At 36.3% G+C, this 25,963-nt stretch overlaps 2 protein-coding genes and 1 long non-coding RNA gene across 4 annotated transcripts in view; all 3 read right to left on the bottom strand.

The window, feature by feature from the left end:
- The window catches only part of LOC134658242 (autophagy-related protein 16-1), a 248,451-nt gene that overhangs the window by 50,660 nt on the left and 171,828 nt on the right, over positions 1–25,963 (bottom strand). The window lies entirely within an intron of this gene.
- LOC134658582 (transmembrane emp24 domain-containing protein 3) overlaps positions 1–25,963 on the bottom strand; it is a 263,572-nt gene that overhangs the window by 141,158 nt on the left and 96,451 nt on the right. The gene's annotated exons all lie outside the window — the stretch shown is intronic.
- On the bottom strand, positions 881–2,151 carry LOC134662122 (uncharacterized). Its single transcript, XR_010098020.1, has 2 exons — positions 1,464–2,151; positions 881–1,240 (listed from the first exon to the last, which is right to left on the bottom strand). It is a non-coding gene; the product is annotated as an uncharacterized LOC134662122 (long non-coding RNA).

Below are 25,963 nucleotides of genomic sequence, written 5' to 3'. Positions count from 1 at the left end.
AAGACTTACAACGAAGACCTAATTTAATAACTTTTTCAACTTGTTAAGAGTGATATTTAGGCCAATTAGAATTTTAGATAATACTAATAGATGTATTCCTAAGCGTACGGTTTATTTATTGTGTTTCCTACCAAAAAAGCATTTCGAGGAATTAATTCCCAGCAAGCTGGAACCGTTTTAAAACATTAATTTGGTCCTAAATGCGTGTAATTCGAGTTTGCTCAATCCCAGGTGTGCATATAATTCTAGCTCATTTTCAGTTTTTTCTTATAGCTCGAAAACAGTACATCTGACGGAAAATTCCGTCTAAACATATATGAACAAAATTGATATCTGAGGATCCGAGAAGTACCTTAAATATGAATTCGTAGGTAGTCAAAGTTTGTCAAATTGGCTGCCACTTTGAAATTTTTATTTTTTTGGTATAATTGTGTTAAATTCCGAAATTCTTTTTCGCTAGTATCTGATCCATAAAATCTTGCTGATAGTGACATTGTAATTGATGAGTTACTACCACAATGTTCTACATCGAGTGGTTTGGAAATCCAAGGAAAAATTGAACTGCCAAGGCTCACAAAATGTATGTACACCTCCTGGAATTGAGCAAACTCTGATTACAGCACATTTATTTTAGGACCAAATGAAGGTATTAAAACGATTTCCAGCTTGCTGAGAATTAATTCCTCAGAATGCTGTTTTAGGTTGGAAACACAAATAAACCGTATAGAGTCTGTGCGGAAAGAGAAGAGTCGTGGAATGTATGTGGCCCAATAACCCAACCCAATAACGACTCTTCTCTTTTTGCACAGACTCTACTCAGGTACTGTAATACTTTTATTTTAAACTAAGGGTCCTGAAGGGGATAAAACAAACAACCCGATAGTGGACAGGTACAATTTAATTGCCAGCCTGGTTAAGTTTACACTTTTGAGCTTAAACACTACTTAACGACTTATTGGTAGTAAACTAAATTTATATTTATCTAACCGGGTTTTAATTATTGTTGGTGATACTTGGTCGATTGCGCTATTGGATAGTTAATACTAAAAGGTGAATAGTCCAAAATCGCAGTTTAGGAAAAAGTAGTGAAAGGCTTAGCTGCACTGTAGCGACAGTCGACGGCTCTCTCTCGACCAGATGGCCGGAGGTTCCAATAGCTCCGACTCTGGCGGGGCCAGCTGCCCAGGTCGACTCGCACAGAATCTGGCCTACCAAAGGCCGCGCCCCTAGTAGACACCTCCTGGAAAATTCCGGGTACGGGATTAGTTCCACTGGCTCAGGTCACGCCAAGAATCTGTGGTCCGCGCCACGTGAGAGTCCGTTTCACATAGGAACAAGGGTTTCCATGCGTAACCCTTTGGAGTTATATTACAGTATAGAATTCAGCGCTACGCGGGATACTTTTATGTGGCCGCATGGCACGCCATACAATTTCTGACGAAAGTATATGAACGACGCCTTACCTGTCGGAGGAAAATCGTCTTGCCGGGGTTTATGAGTGATCGAATATCAACTCCGAAGTGCCCAGGACGCTCCTGGTTCGCCCTTTCGGGAAACGGTTAACCTCAAGGCACACCTGAGGGCAGGCTGAAATAAACGGTTCACGTCAATAATCGCATAATCCAACAACAGATTCCGAATTTCACGGTCTTCACAAACGAATGTAAGATTACTTACCAAAGATGAGAACGTTGTCCCAATTATTTAATATAAAGCCGACCCCGGCTAGGTCGGGTCGGGAAAGAAAATCCAAGTCCCAAAATGGCGGAGTCACTCCCTCGGGGCCTCCTCTTCGATGTTGCCAGGGTTACAATCCCAAGGCATTTAACAAAACTGACGTGAAATTCTAAATACGGAAATTAGACCAGAGCGTGGTAAACGCTGCTGGACAAGCACGGTATGATATTTTTTAAGAAAGGGAAAGGAAGACTCGACAATCTATACATTCCTACCCGTTCATCGAGAATGATAATAATTATTTTGGTAAGAACTAGTTGTCGACCGAACTGGTGTCGAAGGGATTCAGACCTATCTCCCTGGCAACACGGAATCGCTGCCAACTTGACAGTTCATCGACACTATTCGAGACACAGATTTAATCGCCCGTCCGGCTTCATAGAAGTATTTTGTTATCTAAATATTTTTCCATTACAGTACTTATAAATGTATTTCTATTATCTTATATTTTAGTTTTTTTTTCATTTGCGGAAGCGCCCCCCTGGGCAGCATAAACGCCCCCCAATCGCTTCCGCGGCCCCCACCGCCCCCCTGAAACTCTTTAGCGCCCACTGGGGGGCGGTATTGCCCACTTTGGGAAACTATGTCTTAGCTAGTATTGACCAGGATTTTGAAACTTTGTATCTTGTGTTTGACTAAAATCATATGAAAGGATTCATCAAGGTTTATTTGGAGTTTAAGGCATATATATCCGCAGTCATGCGCGTGTCTACAGTTCGTCCCATCTGCTCACGGGATGTAGCCTATAGCATAAGCCAAACAGTGGGACGTGAACAGGCTTATAGTGTAGTAAATAAGTTATACCTCATCACAGTCAGGAGGTAATTAAACTATAACTGTAATTCATTATGCAGTACAGGCTGTCGGAAGAGACGAGGCGTTTATTAACAGGTGTAAATAGTAGGTAAACAGTCTAAGAAATTAGTGGCAGTGATAAAACTACGACATCAAAATTAGCCCCTTTCAAGTAGCCTGAGGAACACAAAACCGGAGTGGCATCTTAACTTGTCTAAGTTAATTTGTCAGGTAGAAAGGAAACGACTTGCGAAGTAAATGTACCGAACTGGTTCGATAAGTAACGCGGGGGCAATCTCTTTTACAAATACCATTTTTATCTCGCAGGGATCTTTTGGCTAGCGGCACCCATACATTGAGTGCAACGTTAAAACAGGGTTACCATTTCAACTTGTTACGACTTAAATAGGCCAATATCGTTATTATTTACTTCGACTATTATCAGGTTTTATGGTTTGGATGCGCCGCCCACGTTACGAAGTTGACTATTTATCTGTGACCTGTGAGTGAGACCTAAAAGCTAGACGATAAATCTCGTGTCTCGTTAGAAACATCTAAACTATAGTGCACTACATCATCCGAATCTGCACGAAAACTACTGTTACTACTAAACAGTTTCACTGATGATGGTAACCCTATGCGCAGTTAGTCGTTTGCTCGGTGGCTATTTAACGGCATATGTCGGCTACTGTTCTGGCCGAATTCGATCCCGCGAAGTATGTTCGGCGAGGGGGAATTAATTAAATTTAATTCGCCAGGCGCCATTACCGGCGAGCAGCGTTCCCAGAGAGCGCAACGGGACCTTATCATCGCATTTAAAATTTATAGTTACGGATAATTAAGTGTACGTATAGTGGTTCGGTTCGTACGTCGCGTCACGAATGCAGGTCGGTTATACGTACACTGTTTCGGGTTATTGCCGCGATAGGCAGGGCACGCTAATTGAGGGGGTTAAGCGATACCATCCGGACAAGGCCCGCCGACTCTAACGAGCTAATATAACTATCGATATCGCTTTCCTACCGGTTTAGATTGCAATTGTACACACTCACTCGTAAATAAATCTCTACAGCACAATAAACACGATTCAGAAAAGGAAAAGTATTGTCGTAGACAATACTTCCTTGTTTGGTTGGATTTTACTCATTGTTTATTTGTTAGCAGGAAGATATATCAAGATTATATCATTAATGATAATCGTTAGAGTAAATATCTATAATACAACAAAATAAAACGTATTAAGTAGGTACTTAATAAAAGCTATAAGTTAGGCAAACGAATCCATTAAATTTCCGATCGATTTCGACCGAGGCAACTTGAACCTGAGTAGAATAGCGCTTCTGAGAGCAATTTTGTAACACAAACTCCTATCCAATGCAGATTCCTGAATGCATATCAGATAATTGCGAATGGTCATTTAAATGTATAAATATCGCACGTGCGGCCGGCTAAATAACTCACTCCTTATAAATCAGTTGATTTGAATTGCGCTCTCTCATTAGTGATTCCAGCTGTGGTGCGTTGAGCTGAATAACACAACTTATTACTTTGGCTACACAACTAAGCGCATTATACAGAATCTAGTTTCAGATATCACATGGGCGACTTATCTCACATAGATTACAATTAATGGCCACACGAATTAGATGAAAGAGCAATTGCCAGTAGTCGAACTCATTGTCATCGTCAGTATCGTGTAAGTAATATTCATTAAACATTATTTCGTTCCGGTAAAACAATTTAAAATAAAAACCTTCTTAAAAAGAAACAGCTTTGTGAAATTCTGCAACATGCTGCTCAGTGGTATAAAATCCCTAATTAAGCTTGATTACTCGTACTCCAATAAAACTTTCTTTTAATTTATCCTTAAATAAATTAGTCGCATTGAAGTAGGTCTATTGTTTTATGTAACCACATGAATTAAGTTTCAACAAAAAAACAATACCTACAGGATCAAACTACTTTATCGTGTTAATTACGTTATCAAACCAACCACATTTTTACACGAGAAATTTATTTTATTTTATTTATTATTTTACAAGACCTTTATACTATTGTACATATTGTACGAGAAGTTGGTTAATTACCTTAATTGGATTAATATTAAATGTAGAAATTGTTAATTTGCAAAATTATTACATTTTACATGTGCATCTATAATATGTATGTAAGTATTATACATGTTACGTAGGTATATGTATGTACCTATTTTAGACATAATTTACCTCAATCTTCGTTTTTTTACCTATATTTTTAGGGTTCCGTAGCCAAATGGCAAAAAACGGAACCCTTATAGATTCGTCATGTCTGTCTGTCTGTCTGTCTGTCCGTCTGTCTGTCCGTCCGTATGTCACAGCCACTTTTCTCCGAAACTATAAGAACTATACTGTTGAAACTTGGTAAGTAGATGTATTCTGTGAACCGCATTAAGATTTTCACACAAAAATAGAAAAAAAAAACAATGAATTTTTGGGGTTCCCCATACTTCGAACTGAAACTCAAATTTTTTTTTTTCATCAAACCCATACGTGTGGGGTATCTATGGATATGTCTTCAAAAATGATATTGAGGTTTCTAATATCATTTTTTTCTAAACTGAATAGTTTGCGCGAGAGACACTTCCAAAGTGGTAAAATGTGTCCCCCCCCCCTGTAACTTCTAAAATAAGAGAATGATAAAACTAAAAAAAATATATGATGTACATTACCATGTAAACTTCCACCGAAAATTGGTTTGAACGAGATCTAGCAAGTAGTTTTTTTTTAATACGTCATAAATCGCCTAAATACGGAACCCTTCATGGGCGAGTCCGACTCGCACTTGGCCGCTTTTTATTAAAGGTCCACTTCCCAAATTTTGCCATTAAACAGAAACAACATAAATCAAACAGAGTTGCAATAATGGTATCTATTAGAAATCGATGGCATGTCAAGATGATGTTCATGTGCAATTTGAATATTTATAATTTTGTCGCATTTTGTTGTTTCGATTTACTAGTTATTGAACATAATAATTTAAGATAGGATATATATGTATAAATTAAATTTATAAACGGATTTCGTAGCAGATTACTTTTAACGTTCTCGCTGGCGCCATGGAGATTGTATACGAACGACCTCTTTACGACAACAGGATGCGTATCAACAATATCAGAGCTATAAAACATATAGAGTATTTTGAAGACCACTTTATGGAAATTTAAATTATTTTATACACAGAGTGTAATTACGTCCTGGAGGTGTGATTAAACAAAGATGGAATTTATAATTGGAATAAGAGACACTCTATAAACATCCGTTTTTTCAAGAAACGATCCACATTAAGTGCACATTTTAATAACTACCATGAAACACAAACAACTTGTACCACTAGTCAAACCTATGTTTCACTAAGCAAACCTAGGAATGTTAAAATTTAGGTGTTTGATATAACATAAGTGAAATTTCTTCAACCAGAAACGTCAATTTTGACACTGATAAATCAGATATCAAATCCAAATCAAATTGATAACCCGTTATTACAATCAGAATATGCCTCTGTATCTCCAAAATGTAAAATGTATTTAAATTACTAATATTTTATATCAATATACCCTAATTTGAATTTAATATACATACATATATCTTAATACAATGTAATAACTTCAGAGCCAGCAGTCCCACGCATGTGTTTTTGATAAGTAAAATGGTTCATTTTCGAAAAACAACTATGATTGCTATAATTATAATAAACTATCAACTAAAGGAGAAAATAGTACTAATTACGGAGAGCTTACTTTAAAAAAACGCGTTTAATCAACTTACTTTATGGAATAAATAAAAAATTGCATACCAAGAGCGGCATCATTTATTTGAAAAGGCTATTAGAATTCTTTCCACCGTGTTGTATTATTTGTATTATTTAATGTAATAAATATATATTATATATTAGAATTCTTTCTATGCGTTGCGCTCACTATTTAAGCGCAACCGAGGAGGTGAACTTACAGAAATATCAAATCAATAACATATTTATAAATCAGAATACAACTCCCAATCAAACGTATGTACTCTTATCTCGAACTATTATAGCCCGTGGAGATGAAAGATCAACATCTGCAATATTAATAATTAGTATGATCATTACAATTTCCATTTGGAGACTCCGTATGGAACAAAATAGCAATTTTTAAAAGGAAAGTAATTAAATAGATATAATTTTTATAAAGGATAGATAACACTGTTTAATTTTGATTCGTATAGTATAAAGCGCCGAGGTTGATGTTCCCGTGTGAATTCAACGAACTTTTATTTTATTTTAACCAATTAAGAGCGGTCCACTCTACGGTATCGGTCTAACGTCGAGCGTCGACCAAATTGCTGGTAGAGTGATCTCCCGCAGATATTGATTGACTACCGCCTCGTAAATAGGTGTGACTTTTCAGTTATCACCTTGTTACATCATTGTTAACCATCAAAGCAAGTTGAGCCTACGTGGTAATTGAAACAAATTGACTAATAAGTGGTATAGGTAATAGGACGTCTTAAACTGTCTTTTCTTCTACTTATACTGGGATTTGATTTAATTTAGCGATTAATAACTAAGTAGTTGGTCCAGTAAGTAATAAACATTATTGGAAAATTAAAATGATGATGAAGAATATAATCCACTCGACCAGGGAATAACGGTCTCCGGGAACGTTGAAAGGTGGCAAACCACCAAAATTCTTAGGATCACAAACTGTTTTGATTGACATTGACCTATCTGCCATGTATTATTAAACTTAGTATTAATCAAATATATTTTTACCAACTGATAAAGGACCATCATATTTATAACACCAATTCACTCTTAGCCGGTTTGTCCTTATTCAAAGTATCATTTATCTCTCGACTGTGTGAAATGGGAGGGCCGTACAAAATTAGTTAAAATTAACAACAATTTACACATCATGTTTCAAGACTGTGGCATAAATTATATTTTGTGCTTTAGGCATTTGATGTTTCGCTATAATTATTTTACACTTAACTTACATACATATCGTATTATCTGACGTGGTTTTACAACAAGGTATTAATTTTTTATTTATGACAACTAACTAGACATTTGACAAAAAATCATATTATTGTTCTGGCGATTCAGACCGTACCAGGGTGAATCGACTTTTTCCTGTCACTCGTTGCTACGTTTACGGTCCCCTGGCTCACTCCTAAAATCCGAGTTTTATGGTATTTTACATACCTAGAGGAAAGACAGAGCTATGACACTGCAATGGCGGATGGTTTCAATGTGTGCGTGTCACGAATGTATACCTAGGCGGATTGAGTAAGTACATTTTTCTCTAGTTTGGTACGAATACCTTTCTAGCTCGGTGTCGGTAATAAGTTCAATTTAGTATGGCAAAAAAGTGACAGCGCTCTCCACTTTAGAACTTCATGGATTTATATCGTATTTTACGTACAATAACGTGATAATTGATTAACTTATCTCTGAAAATTTATTCTCTTTTTTCATTTGATCGGTATAATTTTTGCAACAATCGACCACGCGTATTTTTTTTCTTCGAACAATTTTACTGCTAACGTCTCAATCCGACTGACGACAGATTGGTGGATGAGGCCATAGAGAGTGTCAATAAGTGTGTCGCGCGTAAATACTAAGAAATTGATAGATGATGAAATCCTAGTTGTGTCTCAGCGAATCTACGTCCGTAGTATTATTCTAGGTCCATGGTACATATTTTAATGAACAGAACATGGTTTTTTGTGGTAGTTATAAACCTTATTCATAATGTGTCATCTAAAAATTATGTTAATAGAACGTGGTAGGTACAACAGGTATTTTAACAAACTGTGTTAATATTGTCCCCTGGCTGACGGGACAGAATGAGAACAAGAAATAGTTGAGCCACCCACCAAACCGGCATAGCTGCCTAGGGTCCGTTTGTAAGTGATTGAATTTTGGAACATACTATAATGTATATATGTACATACTAATTAAAGTAATTAAAATTGAATGACGGTGAGACTGATTAACTCGTAAGCGAACCGTTATTCTGGACAGTTTTATTTGACACATGAGAACTGATCTATTTATCTGTCTGCAGCGGCAAAAACACATCTTTATGTTTAATTAATAGTCAATATTCATTAGTAGCCTATTTTTTGTAAATTACAAATACGATAGAAACCTGTTTGCTACTTTTATTGGAAGGGTCGTGATGGCGAAAATTAATTATACAAACCAATTTAATTTATCATAACTGCCTTTCCACAGTTTATATAATATATGTATATAGCAACATTTTATAACCGCCAATTCCAACCTTACATAAACTGTCGTTATTTTTATAATATAGATAATGATTATAGGTTTAAATTAATTATTTGTTACAGTACATTTTAAGCCGATATGTGGTTTAAAATCGTTCCTATCCCTAACAAGAATTATAAACGTTTAAAATAATTTAAAAACCATCAAACCAAGGGCATCAGATAAGAATTAAGATAAGAGTTCCCTATACAAGTATTATTTATTGATTTATATGAGCCTAGAGTGTCCCACTGCTGGGCAAAGGCCTCCCTCCTCCCTTTCCACGGATTCTGGTCTTGACCTGTCAGACCACCCACTCATCCGTTGTGTCATACAAGTATTATCTAAACTAAAGTACATATTTACTAAGAAGGCAAGTTAAACAAAAGTTTGTAAAATAAATCTATATGATGCAAGGGCCGATTTACTATGGAAAGCAGGCAATAGCGTTTTTATACGTTTTCAGTTTTTAAATTAGTGCCGCGTGTTACTTGTTATGTGTTATTTAGTTACCATTTTCTTCTGTTCTAGTGTATTTACAATTAAAAATATCTTAAAATACTACAATTAAACTCGGAACCAACTTTCTTTTCAAAAGTATGCCAAGTAAGTGCGGTGCCTGACTGAAGTATTTGCCAGTTAAGAAACCAGTTCTTTTTTCCAGAAGGTACTTTGGAAGTCGTATTTTGAGTTTTATACGCGTTTACTTTTGTTTTTATGGCTCGATGATAACGAGCAGTTGCAAGCTCTTTCGAAACTAAGTACTTACAATTTAACCGTAGCAGTAAAGAAAACCAGATGCGTTTCATGTTTGAGTTTCATATTTTAGATCCCATATCCAAATCCACGCCATCCACGGCTTAACTATGGCATTCGTTGTGTATTATTATTAGTGAACGTTAGTCACAGTATCAATGAATATAAAATATGACTAAAATTAAAGATGACTCTTACGGCGCGATTCGAGAAATGATTTAGAGATTCACTAGATATGAAATAATAAAGATATGTGACGTTCCACTGTATAAGGTACCATTGCCCCGGCTGAATATTGGAGCGGCGCGGCGTTAAGGTGAAGTGAGTTCAGAAAACGGAGTTTTAAAATATTCGTAGCGCTTTTTTGGATCACCGTACAGCTGCCATGAGTTGTATAAGCAATCTTGAGGCCTTTTTCTAGGGAACTCAACGATTCGAACCCTAAGTTTTTGACTTTCGCTCGTGTGAAACGACAGTTCAATAAAACAATCCGATGATCCAGCAAGATGTGTATTCACGTATTCTCCGACACGACCAATTAATTTTACATCAAATCACAACGTTTAGTTATTACAATATGACAATCCGATCTTCACTCATTCGTTGCCTCACTCGTTCTGCCTCCCAACCGTAGCGCCAGTTGCCGCCATCTTGCCTCACCGGAAGCTTTACGATTTAAGACGGCGCGACCAATCGGGAGCCAGCTCGAGATGTCAAATGCTTACTTCCGTTACATATTAATTAATGTATTTTGATAAACAGTCTAACACTGTTTATCAAAATATATAGAAATTTAGATTACATATTTTAATAATTAATTATGACTATGAAATGCTAACAGTCGGCCTTTCCTGACTTTTTATCGTCTCGATAAAATGCCAGTAATAAGTAATATACATACTATTACTCAACCTTAACAGTTAGTTTAATTTTTTTAATACTTTAACATATTCATAAATCAGAATGGATTTGCTTTTTATACTTATTCTCCTATGTTATATTTGTAACATATTTATCTATCATTAACACTAAGTTAACAATAATAATGCGATCACTTTAAATATTAATACTGGACGTTTTCAAAACACATCTAATCTAGTCAGAACCGCAATATGGAGCCCCTTCATGTCTCCAATATTGCCTCATATAAACTAATCACAGTACTGGAGCCCCTTCATGTCTCCAATACCGCCTTATATAACTAATCACAATACTGGAGCCCCTTCATGTCTCCAATATTGCCTCATGTAAATTAATTACAGTACTGGAGCCCCTTCATGTCTCCAATACTGCCTCATAACTAATCACAATACTGGAGCCCCTTCATGTCTCCAATACTGCCTCATATAACTAATCACAGTACTGGAGCCCCCTTCATGTCTCCAATACTGCCTCATATAACTAAACATAATACTGAAGCCCCTACATGTCTCCAATATTACTTCATACACATTAATCACTGTACCGGAGCCCCTTTATGTTTTCAATACTACCTCATATGATCTAATTATAGTATAGGAGCCCCTTCGTGTCTCCCATACTGTCTATAACATTAAATTTGAATTTAAGCAGCAAATCTCTAATGATAAAACACATTTATCAACCATAGCTTTAATTGTTTTTCTATCATAACACATAACCGATTATACATTTTACTCATCTACTCATATCATTGTTAATTGTACATAATACTTCATTCGCCCAGGTGCGAGCAATCCTACATTACACTTCCTTGCCAATCAAAAGTTACGACTCATCACTTTCACTGCTAGAATCAATATCATTACTCCTATTGAATACCATCCACCGATGCATTTTATCAACTGAGAAAATTCCACTAAATGGTCTATTACCCTTTCGAGAGAGTGGCGTGTCCTCAACAACGTACCTATCATTGTCAAGTACTTTAACAACGCGATAAGGGCCCCGAAGTTTAGACACTAGCTTTCTACTTTGGCCACTCGATGGTATGTCCCTTTCTAACCTTACTAGATCTCCAACCTGAAAAGTGAGTTGTTTTCTACCCTTATCAAACGCTTCTTTTTGCTTTTCTTGATTTAACCGGATATGTTCAGAAATGTCACTACGAATATCTTCTATCGACTGATTAGCACCTACCGTACTCTTATTTTGGCTATCGTCACTCTGTGTCACTGTTTCGTCATTTTCAATGTGTGATTGTAACACTGAGTCAGACATTCCAGATAGTCTAAAACCAAAAAGTGCTTGTGAAGGTGTCTTACCCGTGCCCTTGTTAAGGGTATTATTTAAACCCCATTGAACTTCGTCAACATATTCATCCCATGACGATTCCGATTTACCATGGGTAGCAGCAGTAAGAGAAGATAAAACCGTTCGGTTGTACCTCTCAACCTGCCCGTTGGCACGTGGTGTCGCGGTTGCGTTGAGGATATGTTTGACCCCTCGAGAGTGTAAATACTTTTTGAAATTTTTAGCCGTGAACGATGTTCCTCTATCGGATATTAGCCGTTTTGGTACGTCAAAAGTGTGGAAGTAATGTTTAATAGCCCTAATCGAATGAACCGTTTTTGTACTTTTCACTGGAGTTAACGTGATATACTTCGTGAACGCATCTATTATTATAAGTAAGTAGGCGTTTTTTCTTTTGCTGCGTACGAAGGGACCCAAGTGGTCTATATGAATAGTATGGAATGGCTGGTCAACTTTTTCAATGGAATGTAATTCGCCAGCCTTTCTTCCAGATGGTACCTTCGCATGCGCACACTCTAAGCACGAATCGACGTATTTCTTAATGAATCGTCTCATTTTGGCAAACCAATAATTGCTCTTAATTTTCTCATAGGTTTTGTCGAAACCAAAATGGCCAATATCGTCATGACTAGCCTTAAGCACCTGCCATCTAACGCCTTTTGGTACAACCCAGCGATCACCGTCTTCAGTCTTCCTAAACAACAACCCCCTCTTGACCAAGTAGTTATTTTTAATTTCTACAACATTATTGCTTTCTGGGTCATTAAGTATGTTTACTATCCTCTGAAGTTCGGGATCGCTGTTCTGTACCGTAGTTATCCAATTGGAACTAATATTTTGAATACTTAAAACAGGGGTGGATTTTAGGTCTGGGGGATTACGACTCAACGCATCAACATGGGACATGGTTAAGCCGGGCTTGTACACAATATTAAAATCGTATTCTTGGAGTGTGCTCCACCAGCGCGCCACCCTCGGCAACATGTCTTTCTTATCAAAGGTGGCTCGAAGCGAGTTACAATCAGTGACAATGGTGAAGGAAATACCTAATAAGTACACTCGAAAACGCTGCACTGAACATACCACGGCAAGAGTTTCTAGGTCATAAGAAGTGAATTTTGCTTCTTCCGGCGAAGTCTGCCTACTAAAATATGCGACCGCAGTGAATGGAGAGTCTTTGTCTCTTCTTTGAAGAAGTATGCCCGCTATCCCATGTTTCGAAGCATCTGTGTGGACCTGCGTTTCATATGACGGGTCGTAAAAGGACAGTATCGGTCGTTTAATTAACTCATTTTTCAACGTAATAAATGCGTTTTCTTCAGCTTCTCCCCATAGCCAACGGGCATCCTTCTTCAACAGTTGAGTTAAGGGTTTTGCAAGTGCCGAAAACCCTTTGACAAACCGGCGAAAGAAACTCGCCAAACCAACAAATTGTCTTACCTTATGCTGATCGGTGGGTCTGGGAAATTTCTCTACCGCTTCTATCTTGCTCACACCCGGCCGTATACCTTCTTCGCTAATTTCAAACCCGAGATAATTAATCGATTGCATCAAAAAGTGACACTTTTTAAGATTTAATGTCAACCCTGAATTGCGAAACAGCTCTAATACCTCCTTCAATTTAGTAAGTCCTTCATCAACAGTCTTCGACGGAATGTTCACATCATCCATGTATGCTAGAGCGTCTTTGAATCTAGCGTTACCTAAAATATTATTGATTGCCCTTTGAAAAGTGGACGGTGCATTAACTAACCCAAAGGGCATTCTTGTGAATTCATAATGCCCGTCCGGCGTTATGAACGCAGTCAGGTGTCTCGAGGATTAAGACATGGGGATCTGATAATATCCAGAAACCAAATCCAAAGTTGTATAAAATTTATGTCCAGAAAGATTATCTAATTGGTCATCTATCCTCGGGAGAGGATAATGTTCCTTGATTGTACGTTTGTTTAGAGTCCTAAAGTCCACACAGAGGCGGTAATCGCCTGTTTTCTTTTTAACTAACAAAATCGGTGATGCGTATTCTGAAGAAGACTGTTGCACGATACCTGATTCTTCTAGTTCCTGAACTATATCCCTAACTACCTCTCGCTCTGAAACGGGTAACCGATATGGTCTATATACCACAGGTGTAGAATCATTAAGTTTAATACTCATTTCCGTGTTGGTAACACAATCTAGCTCCTTGATCGAAAACGCGAAGCAATCCCTGTACTCATTGAGCAAATTAACTAATTTATGCCGGTCATCATCCTTTATATTTTTATCTACATTTATCATCGTTTCATCAATCAAAGAATCGCTGCCTTGATTACCATTTTTACGTTCGACCCTATTGACGTTGAATGTTTCTGTAGGCATAGAAACTTCCTTTAAAGGTATCGCACGGATTAACAATACTTCTTTATCTAAACTAAAGCCCTCTGCAACTAGACCTTTGATCACAACCTGACCACAGCCATCTACCATTTTAATCACACTTTGTATACTGTCGTATTCTTTTCTTGGCTGTAAACACATACTTGGCTCAATAAACAAATCCCCATTATACGTTGGTTTCGAATACACGTCTACAACCGTATAGCCCTTAACATTTACTGACTCACGAACATACAATGGTATATTTTCTTTAACCTGCAATGCGTTTGTTGATATTTTAAGCGTCTTGCTAGTTTTATAAACAACAACGTGTTCTTGTTCGGTAAATGTTTGCCCTACCAACAGAGGAACTTTCAAAAGATGAAAAGCTGATTTCAGTTTCTCCTGCCACTCAGACCATGAAAACAGGAGACTTGGTAATCCTTGATACCATTGCTGTGCAAGGCCTACTAACTTCGGTAAGGCATAATGGATTGTTTGTCGTTCTGTCCAGCCATAAATTTGCGCGCATTCGTTAACCTTCAACAACCACGTACTAATCGTCTGCGTCCGTTTAGCAGGGTCATATTCAGGTATAACATTCATAGTCGGAAATCTTTCATTACTGCCTCCCGCTTTCATAGTCTGAATGAGTTCTTTAAATTGTGTAGCAAAATCTGCCATTTCCTTATTACTAACAGCTGAATTAGACACATCCGGTGAAATTGTATCTGCATCTGCACCTGTCGGAATCATCTGGCTAGGGTTAGGTGGTACGACTGATTGGGGTTCACCTGGTTGTAATCGGCTCAGCTCGTGCCCGCGCTGGCGGCGCGCAGAACTGGGTGTCCTCCGCCGACGAGATCTCGAACTCCTCACCTTCCTGCTCTTTCTATGCCGGCTACGGCTGCTGCGGTGCCCCGAGTGCCGACGTCTTTGGCGCTCTGGGGTACAGCTGTCATCCTCTTCATACGATTCGTCTCTTTTTCGTCTACGAGAAGGTCCTGGACTCGACTCTTCTCCACTTGCCATGATTGTAACTGCAAAAGTCCACCAAAAGTGAATGTTCTAAAAATATAATAACAATAACAGAGTCGATTATGATTCTAATTCAGAATATAACTTGTAAACCTTATGTAAGCTATTACTAATATGTTAGTATTCTTTGTAAACGCATAAACACCATACACAACCTTACTTATTGAAAATTTCAACTTTCTTCGACATTTGTAAATTTATAAACTCTTACAAATGATGTGAACTGATATAAACAACAATAAATCACTATTTATATTAAAGCCTATTTAAATTTAAAACTTTTGTAAAATTTGTAAACTCACTGTAAAATTTTGTAAAGTACTGTAAGACACTTAATCTGGCACATACTATGGATATTTGACATTTTCAGAACATTTGTAAATTTGTAAACTTTTGTAAACTTGTGTAAAATACGAGATATCCAAGTAGAAACTCTACTAAATAAATATTTCATAGATTTCCGACATTTGTAAATTTGTAAACTTTTGTAAACTCATTGTAAACTACTGTAAACACTATATTTAACTTACCCTAATGCAATTTAAGACTTTCGGAACATTTGTAAATTTGTAAACTTTTGTAAACTCATTGGAAACTATTGGAAACTACTGTAAAACGTTGTATTTAACATAATGTGACACAATTTGGGACTTTCGGAACATTTGTAAATCTGTAACCTTTTGTAAACTCATTGGAAACTATTGTAAACTACTGTGAAACGTTGTATTTAACATAATTTGACACAATTTGGGACTTTCAGAACATTTGTAAATTTGTAAACTTTTGTAAACTCATTGTAAACTATAGTAAACTACCATAAGACACTGCAATTATCGCACACTAACACAATTTGATAATTAAGAGCATTTGTAAATTTGTAAGTTTTTGTAAACTCTTTTTAAACAACTGTTGACTCATGTAAACAACTGTTATAACGTCATGCGTGCCTTAATCTAATTTTTCTTTATTTATTGTCTATACTCATTTATTATAGCGACTACATGTAATCAAGATAAGATAAAAATAATGTAAATAGGCTACCCTCTAAAAAAAATAATTCTTTCGGTCGAAGCACTTAATAAAAACCGTTTTCGTTTCATATCAAACTTGTGATAGTGAAATAACTTCAAATAATCACCAAACAAAAAGATGAGAAAAGAAAAAAAAAAGAAATATGTCCAAATGTATCAAATTAGAAAGGCCAATAATTTGCGATTAGATTACATACCTTCAAGGGCGTAAGTTTTTTCACCGAAGTTTTTATACGAGAACCTCGACTAATCCCGCCTTCTGAACTGTGAAACGACAGTTCAATAAAACAATCCGATGATCCAGCAAGATGTGTATTCACGTATTCTCCGACACGACCAATTAATTTTACATCAAATCACAACGTTTAGTTATTACAATATGACAATCCGATCTTCACTCATTCGTTGCCTCACTCGTTCTGCCTCCCAACCGTAGCGCCAGTTGCCGCCATCTTGCCTCACCGGAAGCTTTACGATTTAAGACGGCGCGACCAATCGGGAGCCAGCTCGAGATGTCAAATGCTTACTTCCGTTACATATTAATTAATGTATTTTGATAAACAGTCTAACACTGTTTATCAAAATATATAGAAATTTAGATTACATATTTTAATAATTAATTATGACTATGAAATGCTAACACTCGATAGAAAACAATCACGAACATAGGTCTAAAACGGACTTGAAATATTCGTAACAATTTTGGCACAAAAGATAAAGATATGAAATTTGCTTCTAATAACGCGCAATCTTATTCTTGATGGAACTCAGTGATTCCTTTTTTTTTAAATGAACATTAAATAAATATATTCAAAGACATGATATCAGCGGTCCCGTGCACGCAACTTCTTTGATTCAGATGGCCGCTGGCCTCGGACGAAGGCGGACGCATCGCGCTTTGGAGCTCCATGACAGCTTACTCTTGACAAATAAATCATGTACGTATACGAAAAAGTATACCAGTAGACAGTTTGCATTAAAAGAAATAGGGTAAATAATTATCATCACGTGGAGCTCGAGTCTCATTTTAAATTTGATTTGCTGTTATTTACGGGGCATAATGGTTGAAAAACGCAGTAAACTATCTTAAAACAATACGATTACAATATAATTCAAGTAATTTGCTCCTTGAAATCCCGCTTAAAATGAAAAAAGTTTGAAGACTCATTTTTACTGATTGGAATTCATTTTCATTATGCTGGTATTAATATAGCGTCATTTTAAAAACGTTCCTACGTGACTTCTGTACGTCAATGAACTGTGATGACAGATGACAATTTTGTGATTTGGTATTTATGTTAGAGAACTTTTGTTCTTCAAATATTACCTATTAACATTCAGTGCCGATAACCCGACTATCGGGTATTTTATGATTTCGTTCCCAGGCCGGACGACCCGATAGTCGGGAACGTGGTACTACAGCTTTATATGATGACATTTTTACGGCCTATTTTGTTGCGGTTAACCAAGAAAAAATAAGCGGCTATGGTCTAGCCTCAGTCCTAGCGAGTTTTTGCGGCTTTTGAGACCGAGATATACTTACCTACGAGGCTTACAAGCCAATACCGGTGCGGTCTGGTTTGTGTGTGTGGTTGTTTGGATACATATAAACAGTATTATACAAATTTACTAGGTACCAAATAAATGCATATACAATGTTTGCGTAATTTTAATATTTTTTTTCAGATTAGTTTACTTTTTACTTTAGTAATAAATACATACAAACATGAACGCTGAAAACAATACACTCTTTTTGTTTGGGCAGTCGTGTAAAAAGCGGTACCGTACTGCTTACACCGTAGCTAAATCAGTCCCCGCATAGTGCAACATTCTATGTATATCAAATTTATGTGCAATCCTAATATATACAGTAAGTAAGTAGGTAGGTTACATTTCTACATGTATAAAATACCTATTTTCCACCCACCAATTTCCACCCTGCCAGGACTTTATTTATTAATAAAGATAAAGAAATGTTTATTTGCAAAAATGTAGTGATGGATAGGTATGTAGTAATTCTGGATGCGTACAGTTCACTTGTAGAAGCATGCATTTTTTTCTTATTAGCTAGGTACAGTCACCTGGAATAGTATCGATACCTTTGGGTTCAGTTGGCGTAAAGGACAAAATTTTAGTTTTCATAAGACGCGAAAAACAGCGATTTTTTTTAAATGTTGATATTTATATAATATTTTTGTTGTTTATGAAGCTACATTTTTGATGTGTATTAGAAAAGTACTCAAAATTTTAGTAACTTTACCCTGAATTAGCGGCCATTGTATGAATTAAATACGAAAGAAGTTACTCAATGTCCTTTACAATTGGTCAAAAACACTATGAATGTCTTTTACACCCATACATTTTTTGGTAATTTAGTGTATCTTGTTTAGTAGGGGGTCGTAAGTGACATTCTCAGACTATTTTATTCCAAATTCGGGGTGTATTAGTTACTAGTCACGGTAGTCATGTTAATGAAGACGGTAAACTAAATATCCCAGTGCTTAATGCTAGCCGCCTTATACAGGGTGGATTTTCTTTTTAGGTCAGTGAGGGCAGCTACCAGATCCCGTGCTGCTACGAGGAAACGGTCTTAGAAGACCTTTCTTCGATTTCAAATTAATGAAGATTGGCTTTTACAGATTTTGGAAAAAACATACAGGGTGCGAAAAAAAGGAATTTTTTGACAAACCTTTTTTTGATGCCAATCGATCCCATTCCTATTGAGAATCAAAAGCTTGTATGCAATCAGAGAAAAAATCCGGCTAGAAAAATCCCAAAAAGCAAGGAAAACTTTTCCCAGACAATTTGTATGACAATGAAAACTTTTATTTTTCACATGCTATTTTTGGATGCCAATCGATTCCATTCCTATCCAGTATCAATAGTTTCCTAGGGGGTCAAGTTACGGTAATGTACTAAAACTACTAAGCCACAAATTAACTGCAGCCTATGGATCAACTACACTAAACGGGCTCTCAGCGCCCTACGCGTCCAATATAATAATAGCTTTAGGATGCTGTTGGGGCTGCCGCGCCATTGCAGTGCATCGGGGATGTTTTGCGAGAGACGTACGGATGGCTTCCATGCCATAATGCGCAAGCGCGTTGCGTCCTTGGTGAGGCGCCTGCGCGGCAGCCCGAATAGCCTCCTTAAGACGGTGGCAGAGCGCCTAGACGGCCCTTTCCAGCTACACTGGGATTTGCTGCACAGGGCGTCTAACTGACTGTTTTTATGTATTATTAGTTTTAATTTTTAATATTGTATTTTTTACTTATTGTTATTGATTTTAATTTTAATATACCTACTTATATTGTTTTTATTATAATTTTGTTAATTAATTTGATTATTGTGTAATTAATAACCTTTACGATACTATCTTTGAACTTATAATTTATAACTAACTGGTCATTTACGCCCCTTGAGCTAAGCTGTTTTTGCAAGCTCATAGTGTAAAAATTGGGTCGTAAAAGCAACTTTTCTCGAGGTATCGAAATTTTAACTATGCAGAACGCTTAGAATTCTGAAAAAAACTGTATAACTCATTTTCGTCAAACTGTCCTTTACGCCAATTGAACCCAAAGGTGTAGATATCTATCTCTTTGAAGGCCGCAAGAATATGTGACACGCTCTTATGGCTCTACAAATAAGGTCGTGTCAGATATTATTGAGGTCTTTCGTTGTGTAACATATTATTGCAGGTGACTGTATTAATAACTAAATAATAGTATATACAATTTGAAGCTAAGGTAAGTCATATATAATAATAACATCATCGGAATACACATAATTATGAGTTCATTGAAATTGTCATTGAATTGATTTTGCGCCTTATCGAAAGCCGGACGGAATACAGTTGGTACCTAAATAATGTATTACCTACATCTGAAGACTTCCGTATTTATTCGGTTTATTTAGTATGCGCAATGCGCATCTCAACAACAATCAAATGAATTAGATTATTTACATTTAAGTACGTCACGTTTGACATTAACAGACAAGGAAAGCAAGATAAAATGTATTGTTTCTCTTTCTTCTTTCAATGGAACGCTTTTACAGTTCATGTTCCTCTAAAAAGGCCAATGGTTAACACTAAACTCAAAATGCTCTCATCTGCATCTTAAAAAAAAACAGCTTGGGTCACTGACCTGTCCCAGTAAAGTGAGGTAGTGTGCGTGAAGTGTGCTTGTGTGTGAAATGGGGTAATTTGACAGAATCTGAAAATTTTCCCCGGGCATACCTCGCATAAGGTACCTTTTGCCATGGAACGTCACATATCTTTACTATTTCATATCTAGTGAATCTCTAACTCATTTCCCGAATCGCGCCGTTAGTATGATGTCATTTCATGCCAAAATTTTATGTATGTTATAAATCAGCTATAATACTACGTTAAACCGTTATCGTTATAAATACGGACGATGTTATTAATTATGATAATCCATCCAATCTGTCACAATCATCACGATTCTGTAATTAATTGCTATTTGGGTGTTCTTCGTGTTAAACGTCAAAAGGTAGGTATTTACTAAATTTCACTGTCAAATTAAGGTCCGTAAGCGTGAAACGTGCATATAATATAATTGTGGATTTCTTGGAATGCACTATAGTAAGCATAATGTAAAGAGACAGCGGCAAGAGTTTCAGAAGGCATCCAGATATAGTAGCTTGGGTTCCCATTATTAATTACAGTGCTAACACGAATGCACGGCAGCGGGCCGGTAGCCGCGAGCGCGGGCGCGGGCGCAGGTGAGGCGGAAGCTCACGACGCGACATCACCCGATTTATGTGTGGGAGCGGGGGGTTCGTGAACCCGCGACACGAAAATTATTAATTTATCTCATAAATTAGTGGCCAAACAACAAATAGAGCGGGAATGGATTTTCGTGGATTGTTGCCTCTTTCACGGTGTACTTTTCGACCAATTAGCTCTAGGCGTGAAATATTTACATATATGAAGGACAATATCGGTAGATGGAGTAATATACACAGTCAGTAAAGCCTTACAATAATTTATATTCTGAATATCATGTTAAAAATCGAGGCGTGCAAGAGCTCTAATTTTGCCTAACATGCGTATACACGTATACACGACTACCTGGACGTTTAGATCGCACAACGGTAAATTAACGACACACATGAACATGAATAACTTAAGGTATCGTAAAACTGAAATAAAACACAAATCATTCATAACAGTTTTCGCACGCTAATGTAAAATTGTGCGAGTATGCGGTAAAAACTAAAATTGGACGGTCGAAAAACGATGTGACCGTGTTACAAGGTGGTTAATGCCTCCATGGCGTGCCGAAACCATGTCTAATGTGCTTCTAATAGCAACACCGAGACCGTGCGAGTGCCAAGTAATTGATAGCGTAAGTCGCTCAACCCCACATCGGCTATTAGTTAATATTATCATTTCTAATATGGTTATTAACCATTAATTATAATGAATATTTAACCTGAAAAGATCTGTTGTAATATACACGATAAGTTAAAACTGTGCTGTGAACTGTAAAGTATATAAACATATTACTTTATTACATTGGTAAATTGGTGTAGGTAAAGGAGATCCGCTGACAAAAATAGATTTCATACAATATTTTATTCAAAGAACATAATTTAATTATTTTTTAAGACTGATTGTTCGGAATTTACAAAGGAAACTCATTGTCCGAGAATTTATTTATATTTTATTTATCTAGAGTCTATATTTTTACATAGAAAGTGAGTTAGTGAGAGTTAGTGTATCAGTGGTGTATCAAATGTCCCATAGCTATTAATTACTTACCCAAAAAAGCTTAGACATTCAATGTAATTATGAAGCATTAAGATTAGTTTGGTTCTCTACCATAGCTACCGACAGACGCTTCTAAATTAATGACAAATGGAAGACATTCATCATGTTTTTATTTACTTTACAAGCATGTTTTTAAAACTTCATTACATGTATTTGCTCGCATGACTTTTAGCACTTTAGAGACTCGTAATTCGTTTTGTTATTTAGTTTTATTTCTTTTGTTTTCGGTGTTGATTAATAAAGACATTACGAGTATATTTACAGCGACCACCAACAAGTTTATATAATGCTTGTAAGTGCATGTCGCAAGCATTATGGTGATGCTTAGAGATGAAGCCAGAAGAAAGGGCCTAAGGGCAACGAGTCAAATGACCGGAGACATGCACTCGTAATGCATTATCATGAGATTTATTACGTCAACATCAGTAAACGTCTCTGTTCCACGGATAAGCATTATATGACTGGCAATGTCAATTTTGAGTCATTCGATGACAGTCATGATTCCGGTTATATAGAGATTGATAAGTTCCATACAAATTGTAACAATGGTTTAATAGTAGTTTATGCAACAGTGATATAATAAGGGTTCTTAAAATTCAAGGGTCGAAGTTACAAAACGAGACGTAGTCGAGTTTTGTAAAAAAAGACCCGAGAATTTTAAGAACCAATTATGAGCTGTTGCATACATTACTTTTTCTATGACAGCTGCAGCAAAAAAAAAAAAAAAAAAGTTATTATTAAAAAAAAAGAGTTATTATTAAAAAAAAAGAGTTATTATTTAAAAAAAATTGAGTTATTATTTAAAAAAAAAAAAGAGTTATTATTGTAAATGAAAACATACCTCTTTCAATCAAGATGATCGGAACTTGTATCTTTAAAAAAAATAAAGCAGTTGTATTATACTCATAAGATGACTGCTAGCATGAGCCTATAGACAAAGCATTCAAATGACATTGCTTTAGATATCACTGTCAGTCATTTAATTGACACATTTAAGTGCTGGAGTAGAAAAAAAATATTAAAATATATCTTTAAAATTGTTCTGTATTTTCCATAGTTTAAGTACACAGTTTTATATACAACCTTTATATTTAATTTAATGATAATTTGGTAAAAATGCTGATAAAGAAGGTTGTTAGCGAGTTTCAATACATTTGTGATGTCTCCATAGTGAATATGTATTTAAGATACATATTAAAATAAAATAATGCTAAAATATCAAAAGATGATATTATGTTCAGGTTAGGGTTAAAATCAACCCATTTCCCGGAACCTTAATTGTTACCTACATATCTCTTCAGTTTAGCGATTAGCTAACAGTTTAAATGGTTGAGGAATGTATTTGTGATTGTAAATTCAAACGTAAAACCATTTTGAGTTTCAATGCCTCTATCTCGAAACGTGAAGACATTGCACTGCCAGTATCATTTCAACGCAGCAAGGAGGTTTAAAACAATTTCATGTGCCCATTGTAAAGGGCCAATAACAATAAACAATAAGCATCTTTGCTTTCTATTTTAAAACTATGCACGCTCCGGGCGGAGTAGGTTTTATGCATTATCACCATTACAGTAATCGGTGAGATCAATGAAGTGAGAAAGTGGACAAAAAGTAAGCTCCGATTGTTTGGCTTAAGTTTGCGCACATCTACTTTTTAATGGGCCATTCACTAAATTATACGTTTCTGCGCCGAGAAAGTAAAGATCGGGATTCAAATCCGTGCTGGAAATCGTTTCGTCTATAAGTGAAAGTAGTTTTTTTTGTACAAATGAATTATCGTCCACCATTATAAAAGTAGGTACTATGAAAGATTTCATTTTAGTGCTTGTTGTTAGGTTTTTTGTAATAGTTAACTGGCTCCGTAGACAACATGCCAATCGCTAACGAAACGCAACTGTCACTATCGCACTAATATGGAAGAGTGATAGAGAGATTAGAGAGACACAAAGCGATTTGATGGCGAAGCGAAAGCGATCGTCACTTTGGCTAGGCCGCCTGATTTGTTTGAACAATCGCTTGAACATCAATAAAATTAAACGATTCGACAACTGCCAACATTGAATCAATATCGTTAAGCTAGGTTAGGCTATTACTCGTTAGTTGGTCTCAATGACTGTTAGGTGGGCGCTAAGTGTACCGAGGTCGCTTTGGGTTACAGTATACAAATACGTGAAGTATAACAAAACAAAGGATCGTTCACATTTTGTGGTGTGCAGGCCGCAGACAATGCGCGGGCCAGCCGCCCAGCTAGCGTAACGCGAGGTGAACGAATCCTACATCAGTAGTCAGCTAAATTGACTATTTGGATAACTTTGTAAGTAAATCGATTTCAGTAGGTACGATTTTATAAGATAAATACTAGATTTTATGTTTAATATCTAGGAGACCGCGCTTCGCAAGGAAAACATATAAAAACTCGGAAATGCGTGTTTTCCCAGAGATAAGACCTAGCTAGATCATTATTTCGGGGATCTAGGCCGGGGATTTCGATGAAATTTGCTATATGGGAGTTTTCGGGGGCGAAAAGTCGATCTAGATAGGTCGTATATCTGGGAAAACGCGCATTTTTGAGTTTTTATGTTTTCCGAGCAAAACTTGTTCTCCCAGATATTAAATAAATAAACATATATACAAGAATTGCTCGTTTAAAGATATAAGATGAACCTGCTAACTCAAAATGAATTACATATTCAGATAACGGCTACGATTAATATGTAACATGAAGAAAATATAAACTCACGTACCTTAATACCTGTTAAAGATACATAAATACCTACAAATAAACAAAATCAATTAAGTACTTACTATTTACAACAGATATGGTCATTTTCTGGAATCATTTACGTTCGCTGGAATCATTTACGCGCATTACAAATGAGAAAGTAACTGTCTATTTTTCTGTTACCTCTTCATACGTAAACCGCTGAACCGATTTAGATGAAATTATTGAGATAGTTTGAGGCCGGGAAAGGACATAACATACTTTTGATCATTAATAATCATCATCATCCTCTTCCACGCAGACAAAGTCGAGCAGGAGCTAGTGGTAAGGTAATAGAAGTGGATGGATCAACTTTTTTGTTGTTGTTATCCTGTTCCGTCAGCCAGCTGACGTAAATGACCCAGCATTGACCCAGTAAGAAAATAGCTTATAACTGCAATAAAAATGTATGTTTGGTTTTTTTAAATAGCACTAAACCAGATATACAATTATATAATATAAATAATAAACATATTAATTTAGTTGAATTTAAACAATTTATGAAACTTTTCAAAAGCTTAAGGTGAAGTGAGTTCAGAAAACGGAGTTTTAAAATATTCGTAGCGCTATTTTGGATCACCGTACGGCTGCCATGAATGGTATAAGCAATCTTGAGGCCTTTTTCTAGGGAACTCAACGATTCGAATCCTAAGTTTTTGACTTTCGCTAGATAGAAAACAATCACGAACATAGGTCTAAAACGGACTTGAAATATTCGTAACAATTTTGGCACAAAAGATAAAGATATGAAATTTGCTTCTAATAACGCGCAATTTTATTCTTGATGGAACTCAGTGATTCCTTTTTTTTTAATTGAACATTAAATAAATATATTCAAAGACATGATATCAGCGGTCCCGTGCACGCAACTTCTTTGATTCAGATGGCCGCTGGCCTCGGACGAAGGCGGACGCATCGCGCTTTGGAGCTCCATGACAGCTTACTCTTGACAAATAAATCATGTACGTATACGAAAAAGTATACCAGTAGACAGTTTGTATTAAAAGAAATAGGGTAAATAATTATCATCACGTAGAGCTCGAGTTTCATTTTAAATTTGATTTGTTGTTATTTACGGGGCATAATGGTTGAAAAACCCAGTAAACTATCTTAAAACAATACGATTACAATATCATTTAAGTAATTTGCTCCTTGAAATCCCGCTTA

The sequence above is a fragment of the Cydia amplana genome, chromosome 2 (genome assembly GCF_948474715.1).
Source record: "Cydia amplana chromosome 2, ilCydAmpl1.1, whole genome shotgun sequence".
Classification (NCBI taxonomy): Eukaryota; Metazoa; Arthropoda; class Insecta; order Lepidoptera; family Tortricidae; genus Cydia; species Cydia amplana.
Note: the sequence above shows the minus strand (reverse complement) of the source record. Positions and strands in the feature narration are given on the sequence as shown.